We start from the raw sequence: 8,098 nt of genomic DNA, 5'->3' as shown, positions 1-8,098 counted from the left end.
ATGAGCAGGACTGTAACTTTGAGGAGGCACAGAGAAGTATTAATATGAGAACGTGCAGTACATAGGGAACATTATTACCGTGTAGAAGCACAGAGGGGGCACAGTTATTGTGTGGGGCACAAAAGGAGGGTAATATTACAGAGGGTTAATTATTACTGTCTAGGGCACTGGTTATAGCACTATATGGTTTGTGTGAAGGTGGGAAAGTGAGCAGTGTCCTGGAAAAGCACTAAACCACAGATTTCTCTGTTAAATTTTGCAGGAACAAGTTATGGATGTGTAACGAGGTGGCAGGGACCTCATGTGCCTTCCTGTATACCAGGCACATGTAGCACGTGTGGCACCTGAATGGTTCCCTCATGTTTAATTGTGTTATTATATCATGTCTCATATGTACTGTGTAATGTGAAATGTTTTATATCTGTCATGTTAAAGTATATTGCCATTGCACTGTATTAGACATGAGTAGTGCAGAGATAGAAAGTTGATGAAAGGGGCTGGACTAGCAGCCTCAAGGAAGCAGGAAGCTTCCTTGTGTGTCCCCATCTGGGGCACAGGTGAATCCCCGCTTGGTACAGAAGGAGCCCACGTCTGGGGCATATGTGCATCTCCGTCTGGGACAGAAGAGACCCCCGTCTGGGGCCTAAGTGTGGTCCCGCCTGGAACAGTGAGTACCCCCGTTTGGGGTATATGTGGGTCCCCGTCTGGGACAGGAGGAGTCCCCGTCTGGGGACTTCAAGCTGCCAAGGACTGCGGGGCAGTGGAACAGGACATGGATACTGTGATAGTGCCCTCCAGGTGACTGAGCTTCCAGGAGCTGTTGGGAGCTGATGCTTTTGCTGCTGCTGCCGAAGGAGCAGCATCTTTGAATAGGTACAGTTCAGAAATTGTTATCTTCTTCCATTCTTTATCTTCATTAAATAAGTTGCCACTGTTGGGCCCTAAAGAGTGTGACGTGTTGTAAATCCGGAGGCTGCCATGCCAACGTGGAGAGCAGTCGTGATTCTGAGGTAACCCACTGTGACCTGGGGCTGGGACTGGAACTATTTATTCATGTGCAAGGGGCCGGGGTGACCTAGGGTGACCTAGTGGACTCGGCTATGACTACCACCCCATGCCACCTTGTTACAGATGGAAAAATTAATGACAACAATCAGAAAGAATGTCACTGATGAAAATCTGCAAAATACACACATATTTGGTCCGCAGAGCACTAGTTTAGGACTGATATTACCATTATATGGTTACTGTTTGATGGTAATAGCAGTCCTAGTACAGAGATCTTAGTTCAAGAAGCACTCTCGTTTATTTTTTTTTATTAAATGTGTGTAGTGTGAGTGTATTACTATACTCACCTACTGTCACTTTCTCTGGGACACAGCGCCGTTCTGCTCCACTTCTCAGTGTCGTTCTGATGCTCCTTAGGCTTACATTGTAAAAGCCACTTCCAGGTCACACATAGAGATAGCCAGCTAGTTGGAATTGCAGTAACAACACTGAGAAGTGGAGCAGAACGGCACTGGATCCTCGAGAAGGTGGCAATAGGTGAATATTTTAATACACTACACTACATGCTTAAACAGTATGCGCACATTTAATAAAAAAATATAGCTGAGAGCAGGGCAGTTTCTAGGGCATTTTGCCAACAGGGCGAACATCGAAAAAGCGCTCCCACCCCCCGCCCAGAACATTAACATGCTGAATACTTTAGATATATGGAAGCAAGGATTGTCTACTATGTGTGAGCCCGGGCCCAGCGTATTGTGCAGATGACTGCAGCAACCATGGCCGCGTCCTGTTTACTGGCCAACAGGCAACATTACCAATATTTACTGCGCTCTGAGCAAAATACAAACACACAACATACATATATATAACTATATATACTGTATATACACACACTATATATAAGTAGATGGATGGATAGGGTAGATAGATAGAAGAGATAGATGACATAGATAGATATGGGATAGATAATAGATAAATAAGATAGATAGATAGATATGAGATAGATAGAGAACATGAAGGAACAACAGCAGGTTGGGATTTTATCAAACTGATGCAAAAAAATAAAACAATATTCTGAAAAATGCTTGTTTCTCTTTTTTTGACCATGCATGTAGTTTGCTTTTCATGTTCGGTCTGCACTGTGTGTGAAGATAATACTATTTCTCCATTGTACAGTAGCTATGTGGGAGCGCAGAACCCTGGCACCAGAGCCCCCCACCCTGGGCAGTGGCACCACATGTGGGGGCACACAGGCTCTCTTTACCCTGGTCAGTGGCACCACATGTGCGGGCACACAGGCTATCTTTACCCTGGTAAGTGGCACCACATGTGGGGGCACACAGGCTCTCTTTACCCTGGTCAGTGGCACCACATGTGCGGGCACACAGGCTATCTTTACCCTGGTCAGTGGCACCACATGTGGGGGCACACAGGCTTTCTTTACCCTGGGCAGTAGCACCACATGTGCGGGCACACAGGCTATCTTTACCCTGGGCAGTGGCATCACATGTGGGGGTACACAGGCTCTCTTTACCCTGGGCAGTGGCACCACATGTGGGGGTACACAGGCTCTGTCTCTGCCCCTGACTGGGTGCTCGGTGCCTGTTGTTGTTTAGGTGCCAGTGTCTTAAGATGTCTGGCCCGAGTCCCAATGCAGTCACTCTGTAACATGGAGGACAGCCATGCCATGGGAAGGAGTGATGTCAGAGCACCCCCATATATACCGGGTCATGGCCAGGCCACAGATGCCACCTACACAACACCATGCCAGGAGCTGGCTCTCACTTGCATCCCGGGGGCGAGAGGGAGTGGAAGGTGGAGAGAGAAAACATCTCAGCTCGATCCGCCATCTTCAGCCAGAGAGAAGCTGGAGTGAGAGCGGCTCATACACAGACACACCCTGGGGACGAGGAGCAGGAGAGGACGGCAGAGGCCAGAGGATGACAAGCAGGGACAGCGCCCAGTGACCGCTCTGCAGAGGAGTCACAGCACAGGAGCCCACATCTCCCTCAAAGGGGACCCGCGCTCCCTCGTGCCGCCCCGTAGGCTCTGCTCCGGAGGATGGACGTCTCTTCGCCTCTCAGATCGCGATGGCTTCGCTGCGGATTGATGCAGTCATTGGGCTTGTAGGTAGACAGACACAGACAGCTAGGCACTAGGCAGGCGCCCCCTAAAAACAGCCCTGGCTGAGAGTGCTTCTTTAATAACCAATATGGCTGTATTATCACTACTGTATATGCTGGTGTTATTATCTGTTATACTGCAATATTATTATTGTTAAATCTGATATAGTGGTGTTGTTTGAAATATACAGTTGTGGCCACCCCTGCAATTCTGTCAGATAACACTCAGTTTCTTCCTGAAAATGATTGCAAACACAAATTCTTTGCTTTGGTATTATTATCTTCATTTAATTTGTCTTAAATGAAAAAACACAAAAGAGAATGAAGCAAAAAGCAAAACATTGATCATTTCACACAAAACTCCAAAAATGGGCCAGACAAAAGTATTAGCACCCTCAGCCTAATATTTGGTTGCACAACCTTTAGCCAAAATATCTGCGACCAACCGCTTCCGGTAACCATCAATGAGTTTCTTACAATGCTCTGCTGGAATTTTAGACCATTCTTCTTTGGCAAACTGCTCCAGGTCCCTGATATTTGAAGGGTGCCTTCTCCAAACTGCCATTTTTAGGTCTCTCCACAGGTGTTCTATGGGATTCAGGTCTGGACTCATTGCTGGCCACCTTAGAAGTCTCCAGTGCTTTCTCTTAAACCATTTTCTAGTGCTTTTTGAAGCCTTTTTTTGGGTCATTGTCCTGCTGGAAGACCCATGACCTCTGAGGGAGACCCAGCTTTCTCACACTGGGCCCTACATTATGCTGAAAAATTTGTTGGTAGTCTTCACACTTCATAATGCCATGCACACGGTCAAGCAGTCCAGTGCCAGAGGCAGCAAAGCAACCCCAAAACATCAGGGAACCTCCACCATGTTTGACTGTAGGGACCGTGTTCTTTTCTTTGAATGCCTCTTTTTTTCTCCTGTAAACTCTATGTTGATGCCTTTGCCCAAAAAGCTCTACTTTTGTCTCATCTGACCAGAGAACATTCTTCCAAAACGTTTTAGGCTTTTTCAGGTAAGTTTTGGCAAACTCCAGCCTGGCTTTTTTATGTCTCGGGGTAAGAAGTGGGGTCTTCCTGGGTCTCCTACCATACAGTCCCTTTTCATTCAGACACCGATGGATAGTACGGGTTGACACTGTTGTACCCTCGGACAGCAGGGCAGCTTGAACTTGTTTGGATGTTAGTCGAGGTTCTTAATCCAACATCCGCACAATCTTGCGTTGAAATCTCTTGTCAATTTTTCTTTTCCGTCCACATCTAGGGAGGTTAGCCACAGTGCCATGGGCTTTAAACTTCTTGATAACACTGCGTACGGTAGACACAGTAACATTCTGGTCTTTGGAGATGGACTTGTCGCCTTGAGATTGCTCATGCTTCCTCACAATTTGGCTTCTCAAGTCCTCAGACAGTTCTTTGGTCTTCTTTCTTTTCTCCATGCTCAATGTGGTACACACAAGGACACAGGACAGAGGTTGAGTCAACTTTAATCCATGTCAACTGGCTGCAAGAGTGATTTAGTTATTGCCAACACCTGTTAGGTGCCACAGGTAAGTTACAGGTGCTGTTAATTACACAAATTAGAGAAGCATCACAGGATTTTTTGAACAGTGCCAATACTTTTGTCCACCCTCTTTTTTATGTTTGGTGTGGAATTATATCCAATTTGGCTTTAGGACAATTCTATTTGTGTTTTTTCATTTAAGACAAATTAAATGAAGATAATAATACCAAAGAATTTGTGTTTGCAATCATTTTCAGGAAGAAACTGAGTATTATCTGACAGAATTGCAGGGGTATCTATACTTTTGGCCACAACTGTAGGTAGTAGTAACATAGTAACATAGTTAGTAAGGCCGAAAAAAGACATTAGTCCATCCAGTTCAGCCTATAAAATTCTGTCAGAATAAATCCCCAGATCTATGTCCTTCTAAAGAACCTAACAATAACTGATAGTAACATAAACATAGTAAATATTGATTTCCTGCAAACAGGATAATTTACATAATAGAGACCACAATCTGAGGAAGGGGACGTAGCCGGCATAGGAATGTGTGCTTTCAAACGCCAGTATTCAATTTTGGTCCTAGTTTATCCCTGTATATACCGCAGTCTCTGTGTAACCTATGTGATTTACTTAGAAGTTTTGGTGTCTCCTATGTAAAGTATACAATGGTTTTGGTGTCTCCTATGTGATGTATACAACAGTTTTGATGTCTCCTATGTGATGTATACAGCAGTCCTCCCAATGTCTGTTACATGAGCAATGATGAATTTCCCATTTCGAGGATGCAAGCACTGAAATGCACAATTATTAGGCAACTAGATGGAGGCCCGATGCTATCGTATCGGGAGGGCGGTAATGTCACAATGGGGGCAGGCTTTGCAGCGTTGAAAATCTCTCCCCCCATGTGCTCACCCACATATCCACTCTCTCTTTCCCCATGTGCTGACTTCTCCCGTCTGTGCTCTCTTCTTTGACCTGTCTACCCCATGTGCTATCCCCCTTGTTTGCTGTCTCTCTCCTTCCTGTGCTGTGTTTTCCCCTCATGTGCTGTCCCATTTGAGCTGTATCCCCCCTGTGCTCTGTGTCTCTCACCCCTGTGTCTGACCATGTACAGAACATACCACAGCTCCTGGGGAGGGGAGGAAGCAAAAGACAATACTGACATTACAGCAGAAGATTGCAGAGGATACATTTTGTGAGGTAAAATATTGTTTAAAAACAGTTGGTGAAATATTTTACCTCACAAAATAAATCCTCTGTGATCCCCTGCTGTAATGTCAGTATTGTCTTTTGCTTTCTCCCCTGCCCAGGAGATGTGATATGCTCCGTACACGGTCAGACACAGACAATTTTTAAAATGAACTTTCTCTCGTGGGAAAACCCTTTTAATGTGACTGGCTTCCTCTGCCTGTAGAAACGTTGCGCATCTGCCGCCGGGATCAGCCGAATGATTCACTGCGCCTACGCGGAATTTGCGCAGGCGCAGTGCAGCGGTATTCCGCTGGTGGTACCCCGCAAGAGGCTGCGTGAGTGTGTGAGTGTGAGTCTGAGAGTGAGTGTGTGAGTGTGTGAGTCTGAGTGTGTGTGTGAGTGTGTGTGTGTGTGTGTGTGTGTGGTGCGTACGGCTTATAGAGTGTGTGTGTGTGTGTGGTGCGACGGTGTTCCGCTGGTGGTACCTCACAATACAGTAGGTTGGTACCAGCAGCAGTTTCCATATTGAGCCACCAATCACTTGGGTGTCCCATTATGGCGGTCAGTGAACTTCCTCCACTTGGAATTCTGGGATACGGTGACATCTGGACCGAACAGGAAATGAAAACATTACAAGGCAATTATATAAACAGATTTGTATTTTTGATGATTACTTTTATTATTGAACAAATACAGCACTGTCAGTCAATCCGAAAGGTTAATAAACCTTAAGCTTGTATATTTAACCCCTTTATCCCCCAAGCCTGTTTTCACCTTCATGACCAAGCCAAATTTTACGATTCTGACAAGTGTCAATTTATGAGGTAATAACTCTTGAATGCTTCAACGGATCCCACTGATACTGAGCTTTTTACTTCGTGACATATTGTACTTCATGATAGTGGTAAAACTTCTTCAATATGACTTGTGTTTATTTGTGTTAAAAAAAACGGAAATTTGGAGAAAATTTTGAAAATTTTGCAATTTCCAAACTTTTAATTTTTATGCCCTTAAATAAATGTCACACAAAATAGTTAATAAATAACATTTCTGACATGTATACTTTACATCAGCAGAATTTTTGAAACATAATTTTTTTGTCAGGAAGTTAGAAGGGTTAAAAATTGACCAGCAATTTTTCATTTTTCCAACAAAATTTACAAAACCATTTTTTAGGGACCACATTACATTTGAATTGGCTTTGATGGGTAGCCAAAAGTGACACCATTCTAAAAACTGCACCCCTCAAGGTGCTCAAACCCACATTCAAGAAATGTATTAACCCTTCAGGTGCTTCATAGGAATTTTTGCAACGTGAATGGAAAAAAATAAACATTTAACTTTTTTTTCACAAAAATTTTACTTTTTTTCACAAGGGTAATAGGAAAAGTTGACTCTAAAATTTGTTCTGCAATTTCTCCTGAGTACGCTGATACTTCATATATGGGGAAAACCACTGTGAGGGCGCACAACAGGGCTTCGAACAGAAGGAGCACTATTTGACTTTTTGAATGTAAAATGTGCTGGAATAACTAGTGGACGCCATGATGCATTTGGAGTGACCCGATGTGCCAAAACTGCCCACAAGTGACACCATTTTGGAAACTAGATCCCCTCAGGGAACTTATCTAGATGTGTGGTGATCACATTGAACCCCTGGGTGCTTTGCAGAATGTTATAACATTGAGCCGTGAAGATAAAAAAACACATATTTCCCACAGAAATGTTTTTTTTGGCCCCAAATTTTGCATTTTCACAAGGGTAACAGGAGAAATTGCACCATATAATTTGTTGTGCAAATTCTCCTGAGTTTACCGATACCCCATATGACTTCAAACTACTTTTGAATAATTTCTACTGAATATGCTGATTCCCAATGTGTGGAGGAAAACCACTGTTTTGGCACACAGCATGTCTTGGAAGGGAAGGAGCGCCATTTGACTTTTTGAAAGCAAAATTTGCTGTGATAATTAGCAGACACCATGTTGCATTTGGTGAGCCCCTGATGTGCCTAAATAGGCGCAAATACCCCAAAAGTTACACCATTCTGGAAACTAGACCCCTCAGGGAACTTAACTAGATGTGTGCTGAGCACCTTGAAGCACAGGTCCTTCACAGAAGTTTATAACGTAGAGCTGTGAAAATAAAAGAATCAAATTATTCCATAAAAAATGTTCTTTTAGTCCCAAATTATTTATTTTCACAATGCAACAGAAGAAAATTGACACCAAAATTTGTTGCGCAATTTCTCCTGAGGAGGCAGATACCCCAT

Source organism: Dendrobates tinctorius, unplaced genomic scaffold (genome assembly GCF_039654945.1).
Source record: "Dendrobates tinctorius isolate UK_male_01 unplaced genomic scaffold, ASM3965494v1 ptg000044l, whole genome shotgun sequence".
Lineage (NCBI taxonomy): Eukaryota > Metazoa > Chordata > Amphibia > Anura > Dendrobatidae > Dendrobates > Dendrobates tinctorius.
This window is presented reverse-complemented; position numbering follows the sequence as displayed.